A 27,781-nucleotide genomic window follows, 5' to 3' on the forward strand; every position below is an offset into this window, starting at 1 on the left:
GGAGGGAGCTGAAGCTTCGAGTTGCCAAACGTCAGCCTCGAAACCTTAATGACTTGGAGAAGATCTGCAAAGGGGAGTGGGACAAAATCCCTCCTGAGATGTGTGCAAACCTGGTGGCCAACTACAAGAAACGTCTGACCTCTGATTGCCAACAAGGGTTTTGCCCCCAAGTACTAAGTCATGTTTTGCAGAGGGGTCAAACACTTATTTTCCTCATTAAAATGCAAATCATTCTATAACATTTTTGACATGCGTTTTTCTGGATTTTTGTTGTTGTTATTCTGTCTCTCACTGTTCAAATAAACCTACCATTAAAATTATAGACTGATCATTTCAGTCTATAATTTGGTCACTTTTGAATGCTGGAGGTGCTTTCACTCTAGTGGTAGCATGAGACAGAGTCTACAACCCACACAAGTGGATCAGGTAGTGCAGCTCATCCAGGATGGCACATCAATGCGAGCTGTGGCAAGAAGGTTCGCTGTGTCTGTCAGCGTAGTGTCCAGAGCATGGAGGCCCTACCAGGAGACAGGCCAGTACATCAGGAGACGTGAAGGAGGCTGTAGGAGGGCAACAGCCCAGCAGCAGGACCGCTACCTCCGCCTTTGTGCAAGGAGGAGCAGGAGGAGCATTGCCAGAGCCCTGCAAAATGACCTCCAGCAGGCCACAAATGTGCATGTGTCTGCTCAAACGGTCAGAAACAGACTCCATGAGGGTGGTATGAGGGCCCGACGTCCACAGGTGGGAGTTGTGCTTACAGCCCAACACCGTGCAGGACGTTTGGCATTTGCCAGAGAACACCAAGATTGGCAAATTCGCCACTGGTGCCCTGTGCTCTTCACAGATGAAAGCAGGTTCACACTGAGCACATGTGACAGACGTGACAGAGTCTGGAGACGCCGTGGAGAACGTTCTGCTGCCTGCAACATCCTCCAGCATGACCGGTTTGGCGGTGGGTCAGTCGTGGTGTGGGGTGGCATTTCTTTGGGGGGCCGCACAGCCCTCCATGTGTTCGCCAGAGGTAGCCTGACTGCCATTAGGTACCGAGATGAGATCCTCAGACCCCTTGTGAGACCATATGCTGGTGCGGTTGGCCCTGGGTTCCTCCTAATGCAAGACAATGCTAGACCTCATGTGGCTGGAGTGTGTCAGCAGTTCTTGCAAGAGGAAGGCATTGATGCTATGGACTGGCCCGCCCGTTCCCCAGACCTGAATCCAATTGAGCACATCTGGGACATCATGTCTCGCTCCATCCACCAACGCCACGTTGCACCACAGACTGTCCAGGAGTTGGCGGATGCTTTAGTCCAGGTCTGGGAGGAGATCCCTCAGGAGACCATCCGCCACCTCATCAGGAGCATGCCCAGGTGTTGTAAGGAGGTCATACAGGCACGTGGAGGCCACACACATTTCTGAGCCTCATTTTGACTTGTTTTAAGGACATTACATCAAAGTTGGATCAGCCTGTAGTGTGTTTTTCCACTTTAATTTTGAGTGTGACTCCAAATCCAGACCTCCATGGGTTGATAAATTGGATTTCCATTGATTATTTTTGTGTGATTTTGTTGTTAGCACATTCAAGTATGTTAAGAAAAAAGTATTTAATAAGATTATTTCATTCATTCAGATCTAGGATGTGTTATTTTAGTGTTCCCTTTATTTTTTTGAGCAGTATATATTGTATAACGTTAGCCATGGAAAGGGGGGATACCTAGTCAGTTGCACAACTGAATGCCATCAACTGAAATGTGTCTTCCGCATTTAACCCAACCCCTCTGAATCAGAGAAGTGGAGGGGCTGCCTTAATCAACATCCACGTCTTCGGCGCCCGGGGAACAGTGGGTTAACTGCCTTGCTCAGGGGCAGAACAACAGATTTTTACCTTGTCAGCTCGGGGATTCGATCCAGCAACCTTTCGGTTACTAGCCCAACGCTCTAGAACATTGCTGCCCTGAATTTAGCAGGCGCTATCAACAAAGATCAGTGGGAAAAAGTTTTTGCACATGGTCAGTGTGAACCGGAGTATGTTGACACAACTCTGGCCAAACAAGCTGTAGCTAGAAACAAAACAGAGTTAAAGGCATCCAGACTGCCATGAAGCGTTCATCCATGTACTGTATATGGGTAAGAGTCTAGCTACATTATCAGATATTATACGTTTTAAATTGTGTTAGAAAGTAGTTTAATTGCAAGTTAAAGCGGATTGTTAGCTGCTTATGAATGTTAGCTTTATGGCTCGCTAGCTAACATTACGTGTATGATCTGTGTTGTAATATTATTTGTATCTCAGAAAGCTAGCTAACATTGAACCTAGTTGGGTAGCTTTAGATACCTGCAGATTCTTACTATAACATTTCATGCATGGTTGCTAGATATGACAATTTGTTTGTATTGCTAGTAGGGTTGGGATTATGGTTCATTGTTTAGCATTGTTTAGCTACATGTATAAACAAAAGACTTGATTACATGACTCATCAAGTTAGCCAGGTGTGTCTGGGGGTGATTACGGCCATCCATTATATTTTATGAACGTGTGTAAATGTCTAGACAATAGTGACCCATCTACTTATCTCAGGGATCATCAACTAGATTCAGCCTAGGGACAATTTTTTTATTTTCTTGAGTGGATGGTCAGGTGGCTGAAAATAATTACAAATAATTTGTAGTCTGCAAATTGACTGCAAGAAGCCCAAACATATATAATATTTGACTAAAGTATAATAATTTGAAATCTTGCTTACATTTATATAAGATCATATATACAGTGGGGGAAAAAAGTATTTGATCCCCTGCTGATTTTGTATGTTTGCCCACTGACAAAGAAATGATCAGTCTATAATTTTAATGGTAGGTTTATTTGAACAGTGAGAGACAGAATAACAACAAAAATATAGAGAAAAACGCATGTCAAAAATGTTATAAATTGATTTGCATTTTAATGAGGGAAATAAGTATTTGACCCCCTCTCAATCAGAAAGATTTCTGGCTCCCAGGTGTCTTTTATACAGGTAACGAGCTGAGATTAGGAGCACACTCTTAAAGGGAGTGCTCCTAACCACAGCTTGTTACCTGTATAAAAGACACCTGTCCACAGAAGCAATCAATCAATCAGATTCCAAACTCTCCACCATGGCCAAGACCAAAGAGCTCTCCCAGGATGTCAGTGACAAGATTGTAGACCTACACAAGGCTGGAATGGGCTACAATACCATTATTCGCAAATGGAAGAAACACAAAAGAACTGTTAATATCCCTCGGCCTGGGGCTCCATGCAAGATCTCACCTCGTGGAGTTGCAATGATCATGAGAACGGTGAGGGTTAAGCCCAGAACTACATGGGAGGATCTTGTCAATGATCTCAAGGCAGCTGGGACCATAGTCACCAAGAAAACAATTGGTAACACACTACGCCGTGAAGGACTGAAATCCTGCAGCGCCCGCAAGGTCCCCCTGCTCAAGAATACATATACATGCCCGTCTGAAGTTTGCCAATGAACATCTGAATGATTCAGAGGACAACTGGTGAAAGTGTTGTGATCAGATGAGACCAAAATGGAGCTCTTTGGCATCAACTCAACTCACTGTGTTTGGAGGAGGAGGAATGCTGCCTATGACCCCAAGAACACAATCTCCACCGTCAAACATGGAGGTGGAAACATGCTTTGGGGGTATTTTTCTGCTAAAGGGACAGGACAACTTCACTGCATCATTTGACGGGGCCATGTACTGTCAAATCTTGGGTGAGAACCTCCTTCCCTCAGCCAGGGCATTGAAAATGGGTCGTGGATGGGTATTCCAGCATGACAATGACCCAAAACACACGGCCAAGGCAACAAAGGAGTGGCTCAAGAAGAAGCACATTAAGGTCCTGGAGTGGCCTAGCCAGTCTCCAGACCTTAATCCCATATAAAATCTGTGGAGGGAGCTGAAGCTTCGAGTTGCCAAACGTCAGCCTCGAAACCTTAATGACTTGGAGAAGATCTGCAAAGGGGAGTGGGACAAAATCCCTCCTGAGATGTGTGCAAACCTGGTGGCCAACTACAAGAAACGTCTGACCTCTGTGATTGCCAACAAGGGTTTTACCATCAAGTACTAAGTCATGTTTTGCAGAGGGGTCAAATACTTATTTCCCTCATTAAAATGCAAATCAATTTATAACATTTTTGACATGCGTTTTTCTTGATATTTTTGTTGTTATTCTGTCTCTCACTGTTCATATAAACCTACCATTAAAATTATAGACTGATCATTTCTTTGTAAGTGGGCAAACGTACAAAATCAGCAGGGGATCAAATATTTTTTCCCCCACTGTATCTCTCCATTATGCGTAGGAATATTTTGTAACAGATTTCCAAAATTAAAATCACATGGAGCTAATTTACTGGTGTTTTTACAATATTTTATGTCCAACAATTAAAAAATAAAAATAATTTCTCGCTGGTCAAATTAAGCCCGCAGGGCCGCCAGTTGGGGACCCCTGACTTAGCTAAATGTGGCTGAGGGGTGGTTATAGCATTTCTTTCACATGACCCATCAATTTAGACAAGTGTGTCTGGGTAAGCATCATCTAATAACTATACAAATATTTTGTAAATGTTTTATCTGGACACTTTAATTTTTTTATGTTACTACTATGCAAATATCCAAGTAACCATTTCACTGTACCATTTACACCTTCTGTATCCTGTGCATGTGACAAATAAACTTATATTTTATTTGATATAGTGTGTGTTTACCAGAGACAGTAATGTGAAGAACAACATGACCTGCAACAAAGTCAGTTTAGGATATAGGCCAAGGACTAGATAAAGTGTATTTTTACCTGGAGTTTTCCCTTATTGTAGGCTACTAGTTTCACAATTTTTAGCCTTTAAATCTTTGGTTGTTCACTACACTACCTTACTCACTCTGTTTCGCACATAGCCTCATGTGAATCCTTAAAGAGATGGGTGGGCCTAAGCCTTAAGAGGGTGTGAACAATGCTGAATAGGTGTAGACAAAGAAGAGCTCTCCAGTAGGTGTACCAAAATATTCAAGGGACATTTTCTCTTAAGTGTCCCTTGAAAAAATGTTTTATTGCTTAATGTGCTGACAATCTCAGACAGATTTTGATCATGAGGGGCCTTGAGTAAAGAAAGGTAATCTGTCAAGGTCAAAAGGTTAATATACCGGCTCTCCAATGCTACTCTCTAAATTCTGTGATATTTACCAAAGCAATTTCCCATGCTTTGAACAAGGTAGTAACAGCATGTGGGGATACTGACGGTGTACTTTTGAAGATCCTCTTCAGTTTACAACATTTTCTGTCGTGCTTCAACTTTGAAGAGGCTGGCGGAGAGTGTTATAGGGAATTTTTCACCAGCTAAAAATAGAACCATGGAACTGGTAGTGGTTAGGTCATCATGGGCTGAGAGGAATGATGAGTAAGGTTATAGCGAGGCTTCTGCTCAATCCCCCACCAACCCTCTAACTCTCCACATGGGGTCCTTTGAGGTCTTGGGCAGATGGATGGTCGTCCAGTTAAACCATGACCACATCTACCTCAGTGCGCTTCTGGGTACCACCAGATTAGAGACCTGTCACAGTCCATTCTGTCTCTGAGAGAACTGCCAAGAAGCAAATAAATGCTCACTATGTTGAAATGAAAGCTACTCCATTCCACTCAGCATGTTGTAATTAAACTACTCTATTCCACTTAGTCGGATGGGTCAAGAATTCAACAGGGTTCTCGGCCCTTTGTTGCTTTTCCACAATAATTTTGAAGAGATATCTATTCAATTCCACTTACTTTAAGCTGTCATCGCAGGATTATTTTCTCTCCAAAGTCTTTATTAAAGGTCTCTAAGCAAGTGTTTTGTTGAAAATATAGACATACACTGAGTGTACAAAACATTAAGGACACCTGCTCTCTCCATGACATAGACTGACCAGGTGAATCCAGGTGAAAGCTATGATCCCTTATTGATGTCACTTGTTAAATCCACTTTAATCAGTGTAGATGAAGGGGAGGAGACAGGTTAAAGAAGGATTGTTAAGCCTTGAGACAGTTGAGACGTGGATTGTGTATGTGTGCCATTCAGAGGGTGAATGGGCAATACAAAAGTTTGAAGTGTCTTTGAACGGGGTATAGTAGTAGGTGCCAGACACACTGGTTTGTGTAAAGAACTGAAACATTGCTGGGTTTTTCATGCTCAACAGTTTCCCGTGTGTATCATGAATGGTCCACCACCCAAAGGACATCCAGCCAACTTGACACAACTGTGGGAAGCATTGGTGTCAACATAGGCCAGCATCCCTGTGGAATGCCTTCGACACCTTGTAGAGTCCATGCCCCAACGAATTGAGTCTGTTCAGAGGGCAATTCACCTTTACTGCCCCTGGGTCTCCATGAGTGTCAAACTGCTCGGGTCAGCAAAGGCTTGGCATGCGTCATGGATCTGATGAAAGACTAGAAAGCAAAATGCAGATATGCCTTGGAAAACAAAGCTGTGGCCCTGGCTCATAGAGAGTGCGGGGCAGGGAGGCTTCTGTGTCCATGAATAATCCCTATGTCACTGGCCGCCGGCAGCCATACAGACTAGAGGCAGGTAATTCAATTACTCCAGCTTCACTAGGCCCTCCTCACATCCCCCAGATTTGTCATCTGCATCAGAGCTCCAGCTAGGACAAAATGGAGATGGATGTTGAGCAACAGTTCTTTGTGGAGATGAGTACAATACACAACATGGAGTGTGTCCTTACATTTTCGTCCTCAAAAGACACAAATAAACACATTCAATGTAATGATATTGTCTTGATGAACAGATTTACTTTTGTTGCTGTAACTTCGTTTTTATTTTTGTCCTAGAAATGTATGCTATATTTAGCTTTAATTGGCTGGACCTAATTTAATTACAAACTCCTTACAGTGATTCTTCTCCCCTCCATTTTTTAAAGCATTGTCAGTAGGCTGCATAGAGAGAATGTATGTATGTATGCTCTTTCCTGCCCTTATCTTGATTGACCAGACTTCTGTTGCCGCTCGTAGCCATGTCTTCTATTTCAAATGACCGTCTCTGGGTCGCCATCACTCTAAATCCATAGAACTGAGTAATCTCCTTTTCACAGCGACAGTTGAAATGATTCAAACTGCCAAAGATAAGGGGATCCAGTGGATGTGGCCTTGTGGAACAACACTCATCATGTTTCGGACACCGAGTATCATTTATGATGGTCTTTTACAGCCGTCCACCGAAAGAGTATATGGGTCAATGAAATGACCTACAGTGACTGTTATCTAATGTGACACACATTTCTTTTACACCCAGCAATGCACTGACTGACCCACCTTAACATGATTACAATTGTGTTTTATTTTATTGTAGCGCCTACATTCATATATATTTAGTCAATAGAGAACACCAGACGACAATGTTGAACACACTGAATCTAGGCTATTTTATCACACAAATTTGCTTGAATACAGTGATAACATCATTCATATAGCCTTGATGTTCATTATTCCCAACGCATATGTACCCCACAAGGTTCCATGGTTCCTTGAGATGTGTATAGGCTGTGGGCTTAGCCCCGGTCACACCCTAGCCACACCCATATTCACTTCCTGGTTTGAATTAATTAAAAAGTGGGTGCATAATCTGTGTGTTGACAAATCCAGGTTTTTGGCCTTCATTGCGATGGTCGTGAATTGTGAAAATTATTAAAATTGCCATTATTATAGGATCTACAGAAGATGTTGGAAGAAGAAGTGCTACCCTCCCCAGCCCGTGGGCAGAGGAGGGATTCATTTACCTGATCTCTGTAGTATGGCTAGTGGGCTAGGGGTGGGGAGTGTAGTGTATGTAGTTTGGGGTGGGTTGTATGCGTTTGGATGATTTCTAGCTAACAGAAGAGTAGAAGAAGTGGAGGTACAGTTGGTGCCGGTAATGCAACATTAATATTGGATGCCAACCGCAGTTAAACCCCAATGAAGGAGAAGAAAAAGGAAGTGGGTGTGTCAGTTAGGGAAGAAGCCATGTTGTGGTCAGTAATGTTTGGTTTGATAGTTTATAAGACTAGTTTTCTCACTCCATATCAGTGAAAACTTTCTCAAAGACTTTTAAGCCTTAGATGTAGGAATTTATGACTTTCCTACGCACACCTCAGTATTTAGTAGTCAGACTCACTTTATTAAGTCGCGTAAAGCACTCTGCAGGTGTGGCTACCTTGCACACTCAGAATACATTTAATTCAACCGCTGAAAATCCTACCACTTGCTGGTCAACAGATATTCTCGTGGAGTTTTTATTCAATAGAGTTTTCAGTACATTTGTCTTAAGCCATTCGTGGTGCAAGTTTGACTTTTGTTGACAGAATCACTAGAATATATTGAGAGAACGGGTTCAGAATATTAGGGATCAATGAAAAAGCCATCTAAATATATGCATATTCGTCTCAGTTTCAGCACCAATACTCTGTTCTTGTAAATTATTTAGGTTTATGGAAGTATTTACTCTATGAATCTCAAAAAACAGGTTTAGAGAGCCTTTACCCACAAAAGAAAGAAAACGGTGGTTTGATTCGTTCTGCAAATTGCCACATTCAGTTCTTTAAACCATGGTAATATTGGAAGATTAGTGTACATAGACTTATAATAGAGAGAATAGTGTACAATAGTAGGTTATACCCTCGTCTATTGCTTGCACTAACCATGGAACTGTGTGATGACACGGCCAAGTATTACACCATGCGTCGCTTTCAAAATGTTACGGCTTGATCTGTGCTCTGCTCCATAACGATTTAATTAACCTACATGTCTTTTTTTTTTTTAAATGTATATTATCAACTGTTACTTACAGTATGGTCCTCATCAACAACCACACGCCCGGGACAGCATTTAGAGGATGCAAATTAAGTTAAAAACCAAACAACGTAAATGGAATGATAATGTAGGCTACACCAACGGAATGGAACTATCAGTAAATTGGCAGTTGAATACAGTGCCTTCAGAAAGTATTCAAACTCCTTGACTTGACCAAATTTTGTTGCGTTAAATAAATAAAAAATCTCACCCATCTACACACAATACCCAATAATGACAAAGTGATAACATGTTTTTAGACATTTTTGCTAATTTATTGAAAATGAAATACAGAAATATGGAATTGACATAAGTATTCACACCCCTGACTCAGTACTTTGTAAAAGCACCATTGGCAGCGAATACAGTTGTGAGTTTTTCTGGGTAAATCTCTAAGTGCTTTCTACATCTGGATTGTGCAACATTTGCCCATTATTCTTTTCAAAAGTATTGGTTGTTGATCATTGCTTGACAACCATTTTCAGGTCTTGCATTGATTTAAGTAGATTTAAGTGTAAACTGTAAATTGGCCACTCAAGAACATTCACTGTCTTCTTGGTAAGCAACTTCAGTGTAGATTTGGCCTTGTGTATTAGGTTATTATCCTACTGAAAGATGAATTAATCTCCCAGTGTCTGTTGGAAAGCAGACTGAACCAGGTTTTCCTCTTGGAATTTGCCAGGTGCTTAGCTCCATTTTGTTTATTTTTTTATCCTGAAAAACTCTCCAGTTCTTAACAATTACAAGCACACCCATAACATGATGCAGCCACCACTATGCTTGAAAATATGGAGAGTGGTACTCAGTAATGTGTTGTATTGGATTTGCCCCAAACATAACACTTTGTATTCAGGACAAAAACTCAATTTCTTTGCCACATTTCTTTGCAGTGTTACTTTAGTGCCGTGTTGCAAACATGATGCATGTTTTGGAATATATTTTATTCTTTACAGGCTTCCTTCTTTTCACTCTATCAATTAGGTTAGTATTGTGGAGTAACTAAAATGTTGTTGATCCATCTTTAGTTTTCTCCTATCCCAGCCAATAAACTCTGTAACTGTTTTAAAGTCACCATTGGCCTCATGGTTAAATCCCTGAGCGGTTTCCTTCCTTTCCGGCAACTGCGTGAGGAAGGACTGTATCTTTGTAGTGACCGGGTGTATTGATACCATCCAAAGTATAATTAATAACTTCACCATGCTAAAAAAGGGACATTCAATATCTGCTTTTTACATTTTTACCCATCTACCAATAGGGGCCCTTACTTAATGAGGCATTGGAAAACCTCCCTGGTCTTTGTGGTTGAACCTGTTTTTGTTCACTGCTTGACTGAGTGACATTACAGATAATTGTATGTGTTGGGACAGAAATGAGAGTCATTCAAAAATCATGTTAAACACTATTATTGCACACAGAGCGTGTGCAACTTATGTGACTTGTTAAGCAAAGTTTTACTCCTGAACTTATTTTGGCTTACCATAACAAAGGGGTTGAATACTTATTGACTCAAGACATTTCAGCTTTTCATTTTTAATTTGTAAAAGAAGAAAATATTTTTTGGGGGGAAATGTAAAGAGGCATGAATAGTTTAAGGCACTGTATGTATGCTCATTACTGATAATTAAGACATTCAAGAGTGCCCATCCCTGCAAGTTAAAATGATGTACAATTTCAATTCTGCATAATGACATGAACTTTAATGTGGGAAAGTTGATATGTGTTACGGATCCCTCGGTACTGCTGCTCATTCCGTTCCAAACGCAGAATGGTTGCCAGCACGCTGTCCATGGCGCTGCCGAGTCTGGAGAGACAGTCCAGCGTCACGAGGACTGTCTCTACAATGGTCGGCAGCTCGGCCTTTCCCGCCGTCTCCATTTTCACTGGGTTGATTATTCTGTCACACTGTATAATGAAAGGAGACAGCCGCAGGAATAGTAATAGGGTGTTTTATTTCTCCACCCAAAATAAAACACGTCATGAAAACGACGGGGATGAAGCCCCCCCAAAAAAACACACACATACATGAAGCTAATATATATATATATAAAAACACAGGGATGTAACCCAAACAAAAGAGCGAGGTGTAAACCTCTAAATAATACACGGGAGAAGACCCGTAATAACAAGTGCACAATAACATGTAGCACGAAAGCCGCTACAACAGAGCACAGGTGCTCACAAGACCAACGGACATGGGACAATAACCGACAAGGACAATGGAGAACAGAGAGCACATATATACACATACTAATCAAGGGGAATGGGAACCAGGTGTGCGTAATGAGACAAGACAATCCGGTGTTGTTGGTAATGAATCCAGTTCAGTGACACCTAGAAGGCAGGTGACGTAGACCTCCGGAGCTGGTGAACGGAATGAGCAACAGTACCGGCGATCCGTGACAATATGCTTCAGTTTGCTGCCAAATTACTGATTTCACATTGGTCTCCAGCGACAATAAGGTAAAATAGATCTAAAACAAGTGTCATTTATATTTACAAGTCCCATATCCAAACGAATTGCTCATTTATATAGCTCTTATCAATAGTTCTTATCAAGTTGTAAATTACAGTGCATGGAGAATGGAATTATTTCTTTCTGGATTTTTTTGGTTGTTGATGCTTGCTTTTTCTACTTGGAACCGGTAGGTTTGTTTGACCTTACTGAATGGTTGTCTCGTGTGTGTATAGGTGGTGGAATTATTAGGGAATTAGGTCAAAGTCAGCATAACCTTAATTTAAGACACGGATGTTTCATGGTAGAGTGGGGTGTGCAAAATGGGTCAACACTTCCCCCAAACACAGGGCTGGCCCTAACATTAGGCAAGATTAGGCCGCCCTCCGGGCCCCCGATCGGTTACTACACCTTCCGCGGCACCCCAGCCACCAGCTCATAGCGTTGCTGCAGTTCCCGCCCCCACCCCATTCCCGGTTCTCACGAAATTCACGTATCCTTGGTAGCTATGGTGATGTGTGTGTTTTATATGCGATTATCCAATTGTGAAACATTAATAAAAATGAATCTGCCAATTAAATGATTGTATTTTTGTTCATGTTTGTGTGTGACGAAGACGATTGGTGATTAAGGCAGTAGCCTAACCCTGCCTGTTAAGGTTAACTAACTACTACTAGTGGATATCATTTCAGCTAAAAGTCATCTATAGAGATTTGAAACAATTTGCAACCATGTCTAAGAGACAAAAACAATCAGGAAGTGAATATATTAAAGAAAACAATGATAAAAGAAGCACAATCTCTAATCAAAATAAATTCGCTGGTGAAATGTATCAGCGTGCAGCAATGTCAATCAGCCGGTGTGGAGAATGACAAGCCTACGAGAACAGGCCATTCATTCGCCTAGAACTCGCTGATTCTAGCAGCGAAGACGGCAAACCGGAGGAGTCCGAGCCATGCACTTCCACCAATGATGACAGCTCTGGCTGGACAAGGACAGGTGGTCGCACCACGCCTAGCCTCACCTCCAAACAATGCCGGCGAAGACCCTACTATCTTGGACCCAGACTCAGATTCGTCGCTCCCCGTCCCCAATTACAGTGGTGGTTGTGCTGCTAAATCCAACTCCCAGACAAAAAACATAAAAGATCCCGGTGAGTGGCCAAAATATATGTATGGATCTTTACGGGATTTGTTAGTGCAGGCTGGGCCACATCATGATAAGGAGGGGAATTTCCGAAGAGATGAGGAGCAAGGGAAGTTTTCGGTGGCCCACCACAATAGGAGGATGGCGAATGGGGAGAGAGTGTCGAGACCAAGGCTTGTCTATTCCAAGCAAAACGATGCAGCCTTCTGTTTTCACACGAGTGCAAATCTGCGATGGTCAGGGATGGAACCAGGGACTGGAAGAATCAGTGCCACCTCCTCAGCTCGCATGAGAAGTCACATGACCATCTAGATAGTTTCCAGAGGTGGAAGGAGCTGGAGATCAGGCTGGAGTCCAAGCAAACTCAGATTTGATTTGATTTGATTTCAGGACCATGGACATCTACTGACAGAAAACATCGCTGACTGCAATGCAGCACCACAGGAAAGAGGCCACTCTAGGTGGAGACAAAATAAATAAATGCTGAAACTGATGTTGGACAATCAAACTCGATATGTAAATAAACGAACCTCGTTAAGGCTGGGTCATTGACATAAAGCTTATTTTACACTGCTCCAGCGAAACGAGGCCCGCCATGCATTTATGAAAGCACTTGTTTCCAAAGCTCAAATGATCTTACTCTATTTTACAGTTCTACAGGAATATTAAAATATATGTTAAATATGTTATATAGAAGTGTTCTTTTTATTGTAATTGTAACAATGATGGGGTCGTGCATGTGTGATATTAATAAGAAACTCGTTTTCCTACTGTAGGTAGTAGGTTGCATAGTGATAACAACATTGTAACTCTGATGCAGTACAATCCCTTTTGCCTGGTAAGGGACCTCATATGTGTACGCGTGCACCAAACATTCTTATGGTCATAAACATATAATTACATATATACTTGGAGCTTATTTCTTCATCTTCCAAAAAATAACTGGTCAAGCCTACCTGTTTGACAGACACAATTATCCTATCCATAGATGTCGATACAGTATAGCCAAATACTCCAATACTGTCGCATGCACTGATTAAATACCTTGGTGTCTGGGAAGGGCTTGGTGTGTTTGACAAAAACCAGGGCTCGAATCAAGTGAGGGTATCACATACCCTTTGTTAAAGGAAAGGACAAAAATGATGTCTATTGTTTGCTTTATATTTTGAAATAAATAGATAAAACGTATCCAGATTATATCAAGCGTTCTACAACAATGCTTAACTCGGTGATGCCTTATGGTAGAAACAAACTCTTAAATGCCCGCGAAAGACGTGACTCCGATGCATATGGGGATATATTAATTCCTCTTTATGACAATCTGAAGCTAAACTGCAACCTATAATATTCGAGGAGATTAAAAACATTGAGTTTGGAATTCTGTCCCTATTACTTGAGCTTTTCTCTTTCTGAAAAAATATGTTTGTTTAAACCCAGGCAGTTTTTAGGGAAGCACTTCTGTTGTTGGGTTATACAACGGACGAGTAGCCAGCAGTTGAAGCTTACAGTTTTCTACGTCAGTAGAGTCAGTCTGCGGGGAAAGGTAACTTTTTAAAGTGCCATGCTTAGATTCATAAGGATGTCTAAGATGTAATAATTTTTGTCTTGCCTATGGCAGCAGCACTCCAGGGCATTGGTGATTTTATCAATGTAATCAGATTGAAAATATTAGGCTAAGTTATTGACATTGAACTGTTTATATAGCCTACTAACCAGATGTGTTAAATTGTGTTTAATTTGTAGCATAGGCCTATTAATTGGGCTGCTATTATGTTCTGTTCCTCTGACTTTTAGCTGAGAATTAATTTTTGTCTCACCTAGGTTGGCAGAAAGTCCAGGACCTGCCCTGGGCAAACATTTATGGAAGGTTTTGTTCAAATCAAAACGGGTGCAGGTCAGAAAGTGATTGAAATCATATGGAACAACCCTACAGGCAGAGCATGTAGGAGAGTTAATGGCCCATAAATCCTGTGTCCATAGGAGAAGACATCATGTTCTCTACATTCTAAATCAAGAGGGTCCCTGTGTCTAGGCCACATTTATGTTTCCCAATCAACATGAAGAAGAAATCCACAACAAGAATGGCCATAAAGAGACCGTTGGTGATGAAGAACAGCAGAATCACACACAACGGGCCACCATCAGAGAGCCACAGCATGATGTCTCATTTACAGTGGAGAGGAGAGAGATTCTTTAGAATGAATGCTTGAACTGTAGCTAAGGCTAATGCTTGCGTGGGCACCTCATGGCCAAAATCTCATTTAAAAAGAGCAATTAAATCCCAATGGGATTCATAGTAGAATAAACAATGCACAGATGAAGATGAATGATGCTGAATGATACAATAGCACTCGATGAATGTCCTATCCATCAATCCTATAGGGTTTGTCGTTGATTATACAGCTGAAGAAGAGACCACCAGTTTCAATCAATGTCATCCAATAACCCACCTCTGACCTTCTACCTCTTGTGTGCCGCTCCATTTCTACAGCAACCCACAATACAGGATTTTGGGATGAGAGGCACTTGAGATCATGCAGTTGACAACTCTGAAATGGGATATAGATGACCGTGGAAAAGGTTATAGGATGACACAGAAACCTGAAATGGTGGAGTTGTGTACATATATTCATGGCTATTGGATGCCGTTCTTATATTTCTGGTTTATTAATATTTCAGGGATATTCTCTCCAACCCTGGGTCCCTAGATGCATGGCCACGGACTAGGTTGAAATCTAATACAAATAGGCAGGACTATGATCAGAAATTAAAAACTAAAACATTAATCAGCATAGTTTCTGTCACTGTAATCCCAGCAAATACCTTTGCGTCAGTGTTCTAACCATTCATGCATTATTCAATGAAGTTACTAATACAGCTATGTATGTATAACTCTGCTATGTAACTAATCCTCGCAGCAACATACTCAAGGCTTCCTTCATATATGTAACAGAATGAAGTGACAATCAGAATGTGTGTGTGTTTGTCTGTCTCTGTGTGTGTGCTATAGTGAAGGTGTGAGAGGCGAAGCCTGCAGTGTATCTGAGATGCCGACTGTATGTAAGGCAGCTTGAGTATAATAAGACAGGACATAGTGTGTCAACTCACAGCAAAGCCTAACCACTGATGGCCTACACATCCCGTGAACTATCGTCTCCCTCACTTTTATACTCCCTTCAATCCCAAACTGCTTCTCAACTCTAGATGCACCACCCTCATCCTCCCTTAACGCCCTCCCGCTGGCCCCTGCCCCCGAGCTTCGATAAATATCAAATACCCTCTCTACAGCACAAACACAACAGGAAAATCCATACAGCGCTGCTTAGACTACATCACATCTACAAAAACACACACACTGGAAGTGCCAACTGCAACACAGCCAAATGCAGCCTTTTTCAGGTGTGGTGCAAATAGTTTCACCCAGAGGTAGCTTAAAGATAGATGATACACTGAGTGTACAAAACATTAAGGACACCTGCTCTTTACATGACAGACTGACCAGGTGAATACAGGTGAAAGCTATGATCCTTTACTGATGTCACTTGTTAAATCCACTTCAATCAGTGTAGATGAAGGGGAGGAGACAGGTTAAAGAAGGATTTTTGAGCCTTGAGACAATTGAGACATGGATTGTGTATGTGTGCCATTCAGAGGGTGAATGGGCAAGACAAAAGATTGAAGTGCCTTTAAACAGGGTATGGTAGTAGGTGCCAGGTGCATTGGTTTGTGTCAGGAACTGCAACACTGCTGGGTTTTTGTATCAAGAATGGTCCACCACCTAAACGACATCCAGCCTGCTTGACACAACTGTGGGATGTATTGGTGTCAACATGGACTAGCATCCCCGTGGAATGCTTTCGACACCTTGTAGAGCCCATGCCTCGATGAATTGAGGATGTTCTGAGGGCAAAAGGGGTGTGCAACCCAATATTAGGAAGGTGTCCTTAATGCTTTGTACACTCAGTGTATACATCTCCTTCTCTGTGGCTGACATGAGTAAGACTTTTAAAAAGGTTAATACTAGCAAGGCCGCGGGACCAGAAGGAATACCAGGGCGCGTGTATACCTCCGCCACGCTAACCCTCTAGCTGACAAGCATCTTCACTGACATTTTTTAACTACCAGTCTGTAATCACATGTTTCAAGCTGACCACCATTGTTCCTGTTCCCAAGTATTCTAAGGTAACCTGCCTCAATGACTAACACCCTGTAGCACTCACATCTGAAATCAAAAAGTTATTTGAAAGGCTGGTAATGGCACACAAACTCCCTAATCCCAGATACCCTGGACCCACTCCAATTTACGTACCGCCTCAATAGATCCACAGATGACGCAATCAACATTGCACTTCACACTGCTCTCTCCCACCTGGACAAGAGGAATACCTATGAGAGAATGCTGTTCATCGAGTACAGGTCAGTGTTCAACACCATAGTCCCCTCCAAGCTCGGAACCCTGGGACTGAACACCTCCCTCTGCAACTGGATCTTGGATTTCGTGATGGGTCGACTCTAGGTGGTGAGGGTAGGCAACAACACCTCCGCCACGCTAACCCTCTACTGGGGACCCCCCCAGGGGTGTGTGCTTAACTCCCTCCTGAACTCCCTGTTCACCCACGACTGCGTGGCCACGGACGACTTCAACACCATCAAGTTTGCTGACGTCAAGACAGTGGTAGGCCTGATAACCGACAGCGATGAGAGACCGCCTACTGGGAGGAGGTTAGAGACCTGGCAGCAGTGGTGGGAAAAGTACTCAATTGTCACACTTTAGTAAAGTAAAGATACCTTAATAGAAAATGACTCATGTAAAAGTCACCCAGTAAAATACTAATTGAGTAAAGTATCTGGTTTTAAATGCAGTTAAGTACAGTTGTGGAAAAAGCAAACATTTTTGCAAAATCAACAATTCTTGCATATTATGCGAGGGCTTGCAAAATTGACAAATCACTGCACTATTTCTGCATAAAACCGTCAAATTATTGAATAAAATTGACCCATCACTCCAGTACAAAAGAGGGCTCACAATTTGCTGCACATAATGGTTTAATCAAGCCACACATCAACAACTTTTTCCCTCGTCAGCGCATTTTCGCGACATATTGGACAAAATCATAATTTCTTACCTTTGATACTGAACACTGCATTGTTGAGGAAGTAAGCATTTCGCTGTACTTTACACCTGTTGTATCATGTGCACACAAATACACTTTGATATATACTCTACTGTGTATGTAGTTACAAATTAAATAGTAAAATGCAGTATTTCTAAACTCATACACTACATGGTATGTGGACACCTGTTCGTCGATCATCTCATTCCAAAATCATGGGCATTAATATGGAGTTGGTCCCCCCGTTGCTGCTATAATAGCTTCAACTCTTCTGGGAAGGCTTTCCACTAGATGATGGAACATTGCTGCGGGGACTTTCTTCTATTCAGCCACATGCGCATTAGTGAGGTCGGGCACTGATGTTGGGCGATTAGGCCTGGCTCGCAGTCGGTGTTCCAATTAATCCCAAAGGTGTTCGATGGGGTTGAGGTCAGGGCTCTGTGCAGGCCAGTCAAATTCTTCCACACCAATCTTGACAAACCATTTCTGTATGGACCTCGCTTTGTGCACAGAGGCATTGTCATTCTGAAACAGAAAAGGGCCTTCCTCAAACTGTGGCCACAAGGTTGGAAGCACAGAATCGTCTGGAATGTCATTGTATGCTGTAGCATTAAGATTTCTCTTCATTGGAACTAAGGGGCCTAGCCTGAACCATGAAAAACAGCCCCAGACCATTATTCCTCTTCCAATAAACTTTACAGTTGGCTCTATGCATTGGGGCAGGTAGCATTCTTCTGGTAGCCGCCAAACCCAGATTCATCCGTCGGACTGCCAGATGGTGAAGCGTGATTCATCCCTCCAGAGAACGCGTTTCCACTGCTCCAGAGTCAAATGGTGGTGAGCTTTACACCACTCCAGCCGACGCTTGGCATTGCGCATGGTGATCTTAGGCTTGTGTGCGGCTGCTCGGCCATGGAAACCCATTTCACGAAGCTCCCGACAACCAGTTCTTGGGCTGACGTTGCTTCCAGGGGCAGTGAGTGTTGCAACCGAGGACAGACGGTTTTTACATGCTACGCGCTTCAGAACTCGGTGGTCCCGTTCTGTGAGCTTGTGTGGCCTACCACTTCTCGGCTGAGCCATTATTGCTCCTAGACGTTTCCACTTCACAATACCAGCACTTACAGTTGACCGGGGAAATATGATGAACTGACTTGTTGGAAAGGTGTTATCCTATGATGGTGCCACGTTGAAAATCACTGAGCTCTTCAGTACCGGTCATTCTACTGCCAATGTTTGTCTATGGAGATTGCATGGCTGTGTGCTCGATATTATATACCTGTCAGCAATGGGTGTGGCTGAAATAGCCGAATCCACTAATTTGAAGGGATGTCCACATACTTTTAACTGGCTAGCGCATCATTCTTTGTGACATTGTTAGCTAGCTATTCCCAGTTAGATAATGTGTTTTCACTTATTGCATCTGTGTGCTTGTTGCGTTCTCCCTGGTGCGCTTGTTCATGAGCTGACTGCTCATTCTAAATAGTATAATCTAATCTGTTCAAAACAGTGGCAGCATGTGCAGCAGTGGTCATTTGGTTTTTGACATGAAAAAGTGAAATGGGTGCATTTATGCTGTTGTTCAAATGCACAGGTTGCTTTATATATCTTCTCAAAGAAACTACCGGTAGTTCGAAAACTTGGCATCATATTTCTGTCATGCTGCTTTGTTGACAACTCCAATCATCTTGCACCCAGTTTATTTAGTCAATCAGTGACCGCCGTTGCTCATACTCACATCCCTCACCCACCCCATAGAGGGTATCTCTCTCTCTGTAATCAAATCAAAATATATTATATATGTCACATGCACCGAATACAACTGGTGTAGACTTGACTGTGAAATGTTTGCTCACGAGCCCTTCCCAACAATACAGAGTAAAAAAATTAAATAGTAACACAAGGAATAAAATTGCTGAGGTACGAGGTATTTGAGGTAGATATGCACATGAAGGCAGGGTAAAGTGACTAGGCATCAGGATAGATAATGGTGAAATAAAGAATAAAGCAGCAGCAGCAAATTATGAGTGTAAATGTGTGTGTATGTTATGTGTACGTGCGTGAGTTTTGTAATAATAAACTCTACAATAATGTCACGGTTATTTCCCTTTTTTTTTTTTTAAAAGAACAAGTGTGGAGGCTGGCTGTGTTCAAGCTCGGCTTCAGAGGGGGAAACGTTCTGAAAACAATCGCTCTTCTAAAAGGTCATGCCATTTCACGTGGCAATCAAATAATATTAGTGGTGCAGGGTTTCCTGTTGAGGGACATTATGATGGCTCCTTTGTGCTACATCTGTAAAGCTGCCGGGCCAAAGGTTTATGTCACAACACACGCCATGTTTGTTAACTCCCGCCGAGCTGTCAGAGGCCTGACCTCGGGGCAGTCCACCTGCCTGCGGATCTGCTTGCACTTCACTCACCCACCTAATCATCTTCCTTGCATTTTCTTTGCCAATGCAGTCACGAGTTAGGAGATTTTACCACTCTATTGCCCAGGTCCCAGAGTGTCTACTTTCACAGTAACGGCACACTGACTGAGACAGATAGATTACCATGACTCCCTTGTGGAAGAACTCCTCCAGATCTCTGCCATACAAACTCTCTTCTTTCTTTCTTTCGCTCTCGTTCTTCAGCCGTCAGCCAATCTCCTGAGATGGACCTGCCCATCACGACACTATCAGCATTTACATTTCTTATATTGCTTGCATCTCAAGAGGTTTGAATGCTAGGATAAATTAATATATATGCGTCGACAGATATCCAAGGAGCAGGATAACTGAACCAACTCAGGGTACCTCTGGCCCAGACTCCGATGGAGGCCCTGTCTTGGGAACCAATAAGTGGTTCTGATTACTGTTAGAATCTTACTTTAACTGGATCCTTTTATCTGGCAAATCAACCCAAGGCAATCTGATCCAAGCTTTTCCAAATGACCCCCTCTTTCATTCCTGGGCAGATTAGATTTGAGATGTGATTGGTGATATAGTTTTAAGTTTTACGTTTTAATATTATGTGCACAAGTACAGTGCAAGCTCCAAACCCAACAATGCAGTAATCAAAAATAACATGAAGCCAATGACTGATGTGGTGTACCCCTCAATGCAATCAGAGGAATCTCGGAACATATTCCAGTCTGTTGTGAATGTTGACCTACAGCAGTGCTTCTCAATTATTTTCTGTTACGCCCCCCCTAGGAAGAAGTTAACATTTCGCGCCCCCCAACTCTCCGCCGCGACTGTGAATAGTATAATTTGTCTATAAAATTGTTATAAGTATACCTCTGCATAACATTGTATCCTTATTAACATTAAAGAAAACAAAAAAAGAAAAAAGAAATATAGATCAACTTACAACAAAGAATAACTTTATTAACATTGTTTTTTAGTCTGTAACAGAAAAGACAAAGTGCATCAATTTGCCTGAAAAAAAAATAAATTCAAATCTTATTTAAACTGTAAACATTTTTTGACCATTTGATACTGAAAAATAAAATGTAATATAATCAATAAATAATAATAAATTCAAATTGATCAGCAACATTAACTCAGGAGCACAATATATGAAACACTTTGACCTATAAAACAAAAATGAATAAAACAATTTGTGCTGATTTTTTTAAATCAAAATGAGGAAGTCAGGATTAATGGTTACAATGAGCACGTTTTGCAGAGCACAGCTTTTTGAAGCGGGGTTTGAAGCATGATACTGCAACTCTCAGCTCCTGCTCAATGTTTAGCTGGGACCTGTACTTGGTCTTCTGTGCAGCAACAGCAGAGAAGCCAGTCTCACAAAGATAAGATGTTGCAAAAGGAAGAATGCCCATGGCCCTCTGCCCTAAGAGTGGATACTGCCTCTCTACACTCAGCCAGAATTCACTCAGTGTCTGTGATGTGAACCTCAGTCTCAATGTCGAGTCAGACGTCATATCAATGAACTGGTCCTACTCTGCAGAGCTGAAACCAGTTGGAGCTGGTGCATTGAAAGGATCTCTCACCCAGTCATATTGGGAACTGTTTTCAGGGAAGTACTTTTTAAAGAATCCCATCAGTGATGAAATATGCTCCTTAATATATGGAATCACTGAGGTGGCATCATAGTCATTAGTGTCAACAAATTCATGCAGGTTCTCGAATGAATCAGTATTTCCTTCATAAAGTCGCCTGCCCCACATTGCAAGCTTTCGAGTGAAAGAGCTGATCTTGTCTGACCTGAGGGAGGTGTTTATCTTTCCCTTGAAGCTGTAGATTTAGTTCATTTAGCTTTCCAAATATGTCACTCAGGTAGGCCAGTTTTGCCAGGAAGTTCTCATCACTAAATTTTTCTGCGAGGTCATACTTGTGCTCCTGCTCCGAAAACATTCTTATCTGCTCTCTGAGCTCAAAAACTCAGGACAAGACTTTTCCTCGTGACAGCCACCTTGCTTCACTGTGAAACAGCACAGCTTGATGTTCAGCTCCCATCTCCTCACAGATAGCAGAGAAGACTCTTGTTTTTAGTGGTCTGGTCTTTATAAAATTGACTACACCTACAATGTCAGTCATAACCTCACTTAATTCAGAGGAAAGGTGCCTTGATGCCAGTGCTTCTCTGTGTATAACACAGTGTGTCCACTCAGCATTAGGTGAGGCCTTCTTGATGAGTGCCCTAAGTCCTTTTCTCATCCCTGCCATGGTCTGTGCACCATCACTGCAAACACCAATGCAGTTCTCCCACTTTAGCCCATTCTCAGTCAGGAAGCAGTCCAGCATTTTGAATAGCTCTTCAGCTGTGGCTCTGTCTGACATATTTACAAAAAAGTAGATCCTCACACAGGGAGTTTGTCATGTCAAAACGTACATAAGCGATAAACAAGCAGTCTTTGTTGTTGTCAGTTGCTTCATCGAACTGTAAGGCAAAACGTTTGTCTTTGAGTTTATCTACCAGCTGTTCTTTAAGATCGTTAGCAATGTCATTTATACGTCTGGCGACAGTGTCATTGGACAGAGGGATAGTTTTTATTTTTGCAGCACTTGCGTCATCCAGCATGACAGAGACCATGTCTAATGCTGCAGGCAGTATCAGCTCCTCTGCTATGGAGTGGGTTTTTTTGCACTGAGCAATTTGGTACGCCACCTTATATGATGCTAACAGTGCTCGCTGGTTTACTGAAGTATCATTCACAAAGCGGGACGATTGTTGGCAATATTCGGCACGTTTTCGCTGAAAAAACTCAAGCGGCTTATCAGCGTGATTGGGGTGTAATGTCTTTAAGTGACGCCTTAATTTATTTGGCTTCATGCTGTCCGCTGCCAACATTTTTAGACAGTAAACATACCGGTCTTTCCTCATCTCCCACCGTAGTCACAGTGAAGCCAAGCGCTACATACGCTTCGTCATATTTCCTCGTCTTAGCTTTTGGGAGACTTACGGTTGTCTCATTATCGCCGTCTCTCTCCGCCTTTCTTTTCATCCCTGTTAAATATTTTTCCATGGTGTCTCTTAAGGGTTTGTTATCTGCACTTCATATCTAGTGCTGTGTGCTCTTGTTCGGTGCAAAAAAACCCTACTCCCTGCGGCAAAAAAAAGCATGTTCCCCGGGGTCACACGCGCCCCCCCCGGCATCGCTCCGAGCCCCCCCAGGGGGGCGCACCCCACTATTTGAGAAGGACTGACCTACAGTGATATAGTGGCTTCAGAAAGAATTCACACCCCTTGACTTTTTCCACATTTTGTTGTGTTGCAGCCAGAATTTAGATTTTTTTTGTCACAGGCCTACACACAATACCCCATGTTCAAAATGTTTACAAATTAATAAAAAATGAGAAGTTGAAATGGCTTGGTTCAATAAGTATTCAACCTCTTTGTTATGGCAGGCCTAAATAAGTTCAGGAGTAAAAATGTGCTTAACAAGTCACATAATAAATTACATGAACTCACTCTGTGTGCAATAATAGTGTTTAACATGATTTTTCAATGACTCTCATCTCTGTACCCCACACATACAATTATCTGTAAGCTCCCTCAGTCGAACAGTACATTTCAAACACAGATTCAACCACAAAGACCAGAGAGGTTTTCCAATGTCTTGCAAAGAAGGCCACCTATTGGTAGATGGCTAGAAATAAAAAAAAAGCAGACTTTGACTATCCCTTTGAGCATGTTGAAGTTATTAATTACACTTTGGATGGTGTATCAATACACCCAGTCACTACAAAGATACAGTCCTTCCTAACTCAGTTGCCGGAGAGGAAGTAAATCATTCAGGGATTTGACCATAAGGCAAATGGTGACTTTAAAACAGTTAGAGTTTATTGGCTGTGATAGGAGAAAACCAAGGGTGGATCAACAACATTGTAGTAACTCCACAATACCAGAATAAAAATATTCCAAAACATGCATCCTGTTTGCAATAAGGCACTAAACTGCAAAAAATGTGGCAATGAAATTAACTTTATGTCCAGAATAAAACCCAACAAAACACATCACTGAGTACCACTCACACATATTTTCAAGCATAGCGGTGGCTGCATCATGTTATGGGTATGCTTGTTATCGGCAAGGACTAAGGAGTTTTTTTTTAATGAAAAGAAACGATATAGAACTAAGCACAGGCAAAAATCCTACAGGAAAACCTAGTTCAGTATGCTTTCCTACCAGAAAATACAATCACGTCCCGTGCCCCTCAGCCGGGGGAAGACCACTGCAACGCTTTGAGGTACTGATGAGACTATTGACCTTGGTCATCATAGCTGGACCAATCCATTTCTACAGTGCTCCAGCTCAGGCACAGCTTGTGACATGTATAATACAATTTGGCCCTGGAAGATCTAAATGACACTGAGGCAACTGGACAAATATAGTATTGTATAGGCACAGTGGCCGAGGACAAAGCTGCATGCATTGAGTCACTGACACCAGACCATGTTAGAGTCAAAGTACATACACAATCACACAATCTGCTTGGAAAATCTCAGACAACTTTGAATACACAGTATAATATGAGAAGTTAAAATATGTCTGTGCCATGTTTTAATAGATTCCCCTCATGCTTGTTTATACCATTGCTAGCCTGATAAACATTAGGATGACAAAACCAGGTCTTAAAGAACTTCTAGCTTGGCTCAAAAAGACGAAAACCTACGCAACAGCTCAGGCAGCAGCAACATCAATGCCAACAAATGACCACTATACCATCCATTGCACATACATGGAGTCACTAACAGACATGGTGCATTATGTTGCATTATGTTGATGATTCGTTTCGGTGGCTTGCCGCACCGCTGCAGTCTAGTTGACAGAATGGTGGCCAAATGTGTTCTGTTTCTGCCCAAGGGAACAGCCAACATCCCGACACCCACACATCTTGTCAAGTGATGTCAGCCCCCAGGTACCGTCCAGAGACGAGGGACAAAACATTATGAAGCACAGCCCTCAACACTTCAAAATGCAGACATCCCCTATTTTCTATATACAGTTGAAGTCGGAAGTTTACATACACTTCGGTTGGAGTCATTAAAACTAATTTTTCAACCACTCCACAAATGTCTTGTTAACAAACTATAGTTTTGGCAAGTCGGTTAGGACATCTACTTTGTGCATGACAAAGTAATTTTTCCAATAATTGTTTACAGACAGATTATTTCACTGTATCACAATTCCAGTGGGTCAGAAGTTTACATACACTAAGTTGACTGTGCCTTTAAACAGCTTGGAAAATTCCAGAAAATGATGTCATGGCTTTAGAAGCTTCTGATAGGCTAATTGACATCATTTGAGTCAATTGGAGGTGTACCTGTGGATGTATTTCAAGGCCTACCTTCAAACTCCTTGCCTCTTTGCTTGACATCATGGGAAAATCAAAAGAAATCAGCCAAGACCTCAGAAAAATAATTGTAGACCTCCACAAGTCTGGTTCATCCTTGGGAGCAATTTCCAAATGCCTGAAGGTACCATGTTCATCTGTACAAACAATAGTACGCAAGTAAAAACACCATGGGACCACGCAGGTGTCATACCGCTCAGGAAGGAGACGCGTTCTGTCTCCTAGAGATGAACGTACTTTGGTGCGAAAAGTACAAATCAATCCCAGAACAGCAGCAAATGACCTTGTGAAGATGCTGGAGGAAGCAGGTACAGAAGTATCTATAGCCACAGTAAAATGAGTGCTATATTGACATAACCTGAAAGGCCGCTCAGCAAGGAAGAAGCCACTTCCAAAACCGCCATAAAAAAGGCAGACTACGGTTTGCAACTGCACATGGGGACAAAGATCGTACTTTTTGGAGAAATGTCCTCTGGTCTGATGAAACAGAAATAGAACTGTTTTGGCCATAATGACCATCAATATGTTTGGAGGAAAAAGGGAGAGGCTTGCAAGCCGAAGAACACCATCCCAACCGTGAAGCACAGGGGTGGCAGCATCATGTTGTGGGGGTGCTTTGCTGCAGGAGGGACTGGTGCACTTCACAAAATAGATGGCGTCATGAGGAAGAAAAATGATGTGGATATATTGAAGCAACATCTCAAGACATCAGTTAGGAAGTTAAAGCTTGGTCGCAAATGGGTCTTCCAAATGGATAATGACCCCAAGCATACTTCCAAAGTTGTGGCAAAATGGCTTAAGGACAACAAAGTCAAGGTATTGGAGTGGCCATCACAAAGCCCTGACCTCAATCCCATAGAAAATTTGTGGGCAGAACTGAAAAAGCGTGTACGAGCAAAGGGGCCTAAAAACCTGACTCGGTTACACCAGCTCTGTCAGGAGGAATGGGACAAAATTCACCTAACTTATTGTGGGAACCTTGTGGAAGTCTACCCGAAACATTTGACCCAAGTTAAACAATTTAAAGTCAATGCTACCAAATACTAATTGAGTGTATGTAAACTTATGACCCACTGGGAATGTGATGAAAGAAATAAAAGCTGAAATAAATCATTCTCTCTAGTATTATTCTGACATTTCACATTCTTAAAATAAAGTGGTGATCTTAACTGACCTAAAACAGAGAATTTGTACTACAATTAAATTTCAGGAATTGTGAAAACTGAGTTTAAATGTATTTGGCTAAGGTGTATGTAAACTTCCGACTTCAGCTGTATGTCTGTCACAGTGCGCAAAGTATGTGACTCGGAAGCCATTTTCTTGCCCATTACTTCAACATATACGAATTAATGAGTTTCTATACAGAAACTCCATCCACAGCTAAAGGGATAATTATTTTTCTTTCTGGGAAACAAAGACATATGTCAATATGAAGATCAGTCAATGCGGAAAATTTCAAGAACTTTTAAAGTTTCTTCAAGTGCAGTCGCAAAAACCATTAAGCAATATGATGAAACTGGCTCTCATAAGGACCGCCACAGGAAAGGAAGACGCAGAGTTACTTCTGCTACAGAGGATAAATTCATCTGAGTTAACTGCACCTCAGATTACAGCCCAAATAAATGCTTCACAGAGTTCAACATCAACTGTTCAGAGGAGACTGTTATTCAGGCCTTCATGGTTGATTTGCTGCAAAGAAACCACTACTAAAGGACACCAATAAGAAGAGACTTGCTTGGGCCAAGAAACACTAGCAACGGACATTATACCAGTGGAAAATCTGTCCTATGGTCTGATGAGTCCACACTTGAGAGTTTTGGTTCCTCAATCTACACACAATACCCCATAAGTGTTATTTTTTCCTCAGTAATCTACACAGAATACCCCATAATGACAAAGAAAAAACTATTTTTTAGAAATGTTTGCAAATTTATAAAAACATAAAAATTGAAAAGTCACATTTACATAAGCATTCAGACCCTTTACGCAGTACTTTGTTGAGGTAGCTTTGGCAGCAATTACAGCGTTGAGTCTTCTTGAGTATGACGCTACAAGCTTGGCACACCTGTATTTGGGGAGTTCCTCCCATTCTTCTCTGCAGGTCCTCTCAAGCTCTGTCAGGCTGGATGGGGAGCGTTACAGCACAGCTATTTTCAGAGATGCACAACTCTCCAGAGATGTTCGAGCGAGTTCAAGTCCGGGCTCTGGCTGTGCCACTCAAGGACATTCAGAGACTTGTCCCGAAGCTACTCCTGTGTTGTCTTTGCTGTGTGCTTAGGGTTGTTGTCCTGTTGGAAGGTGAACCTTTGCCCCAGTCTGAGGTCCTGAGCGCTCTAGGAAGAGTCTTGGTGGTTCCAAACTTATTTCATTTAAGAAAGATGGAGGCCGCTGTGTTCTTGGGGACCTTCAATGCTGCATCATTTTTTTTAG

General features: G+C 42.0%; 1 protein-coding gene across 1 annotated transcript in view; it reads right to left on the reverse strand.

Moving 5' to 3' along the window:
* The window catches only part of LOC106567685 (G protein-activated inward rectifier potassium channel 2), a 115,297-nt gene that overhangs the window by 24,730 nt on the left and 62,786 nt on the right, over nucleotides 1–27,781 (reverse strand). The gene's annotated exons all lie outside the window — the stretch shown is intronic.

The sequence above is a fragment of the Salmo salar genome, chromosome 13 (assembly GCF_965601325.2).
Source record: "Salmo salar chromosome 13, fSalSal1, whole genome shotgun sequence".
Lineage (NCBI taxonomy): Eukaryota > Metazoa > Chordata > Actinopteri > Salmoniformes > Salmonidae > Salmo > Salmo salar.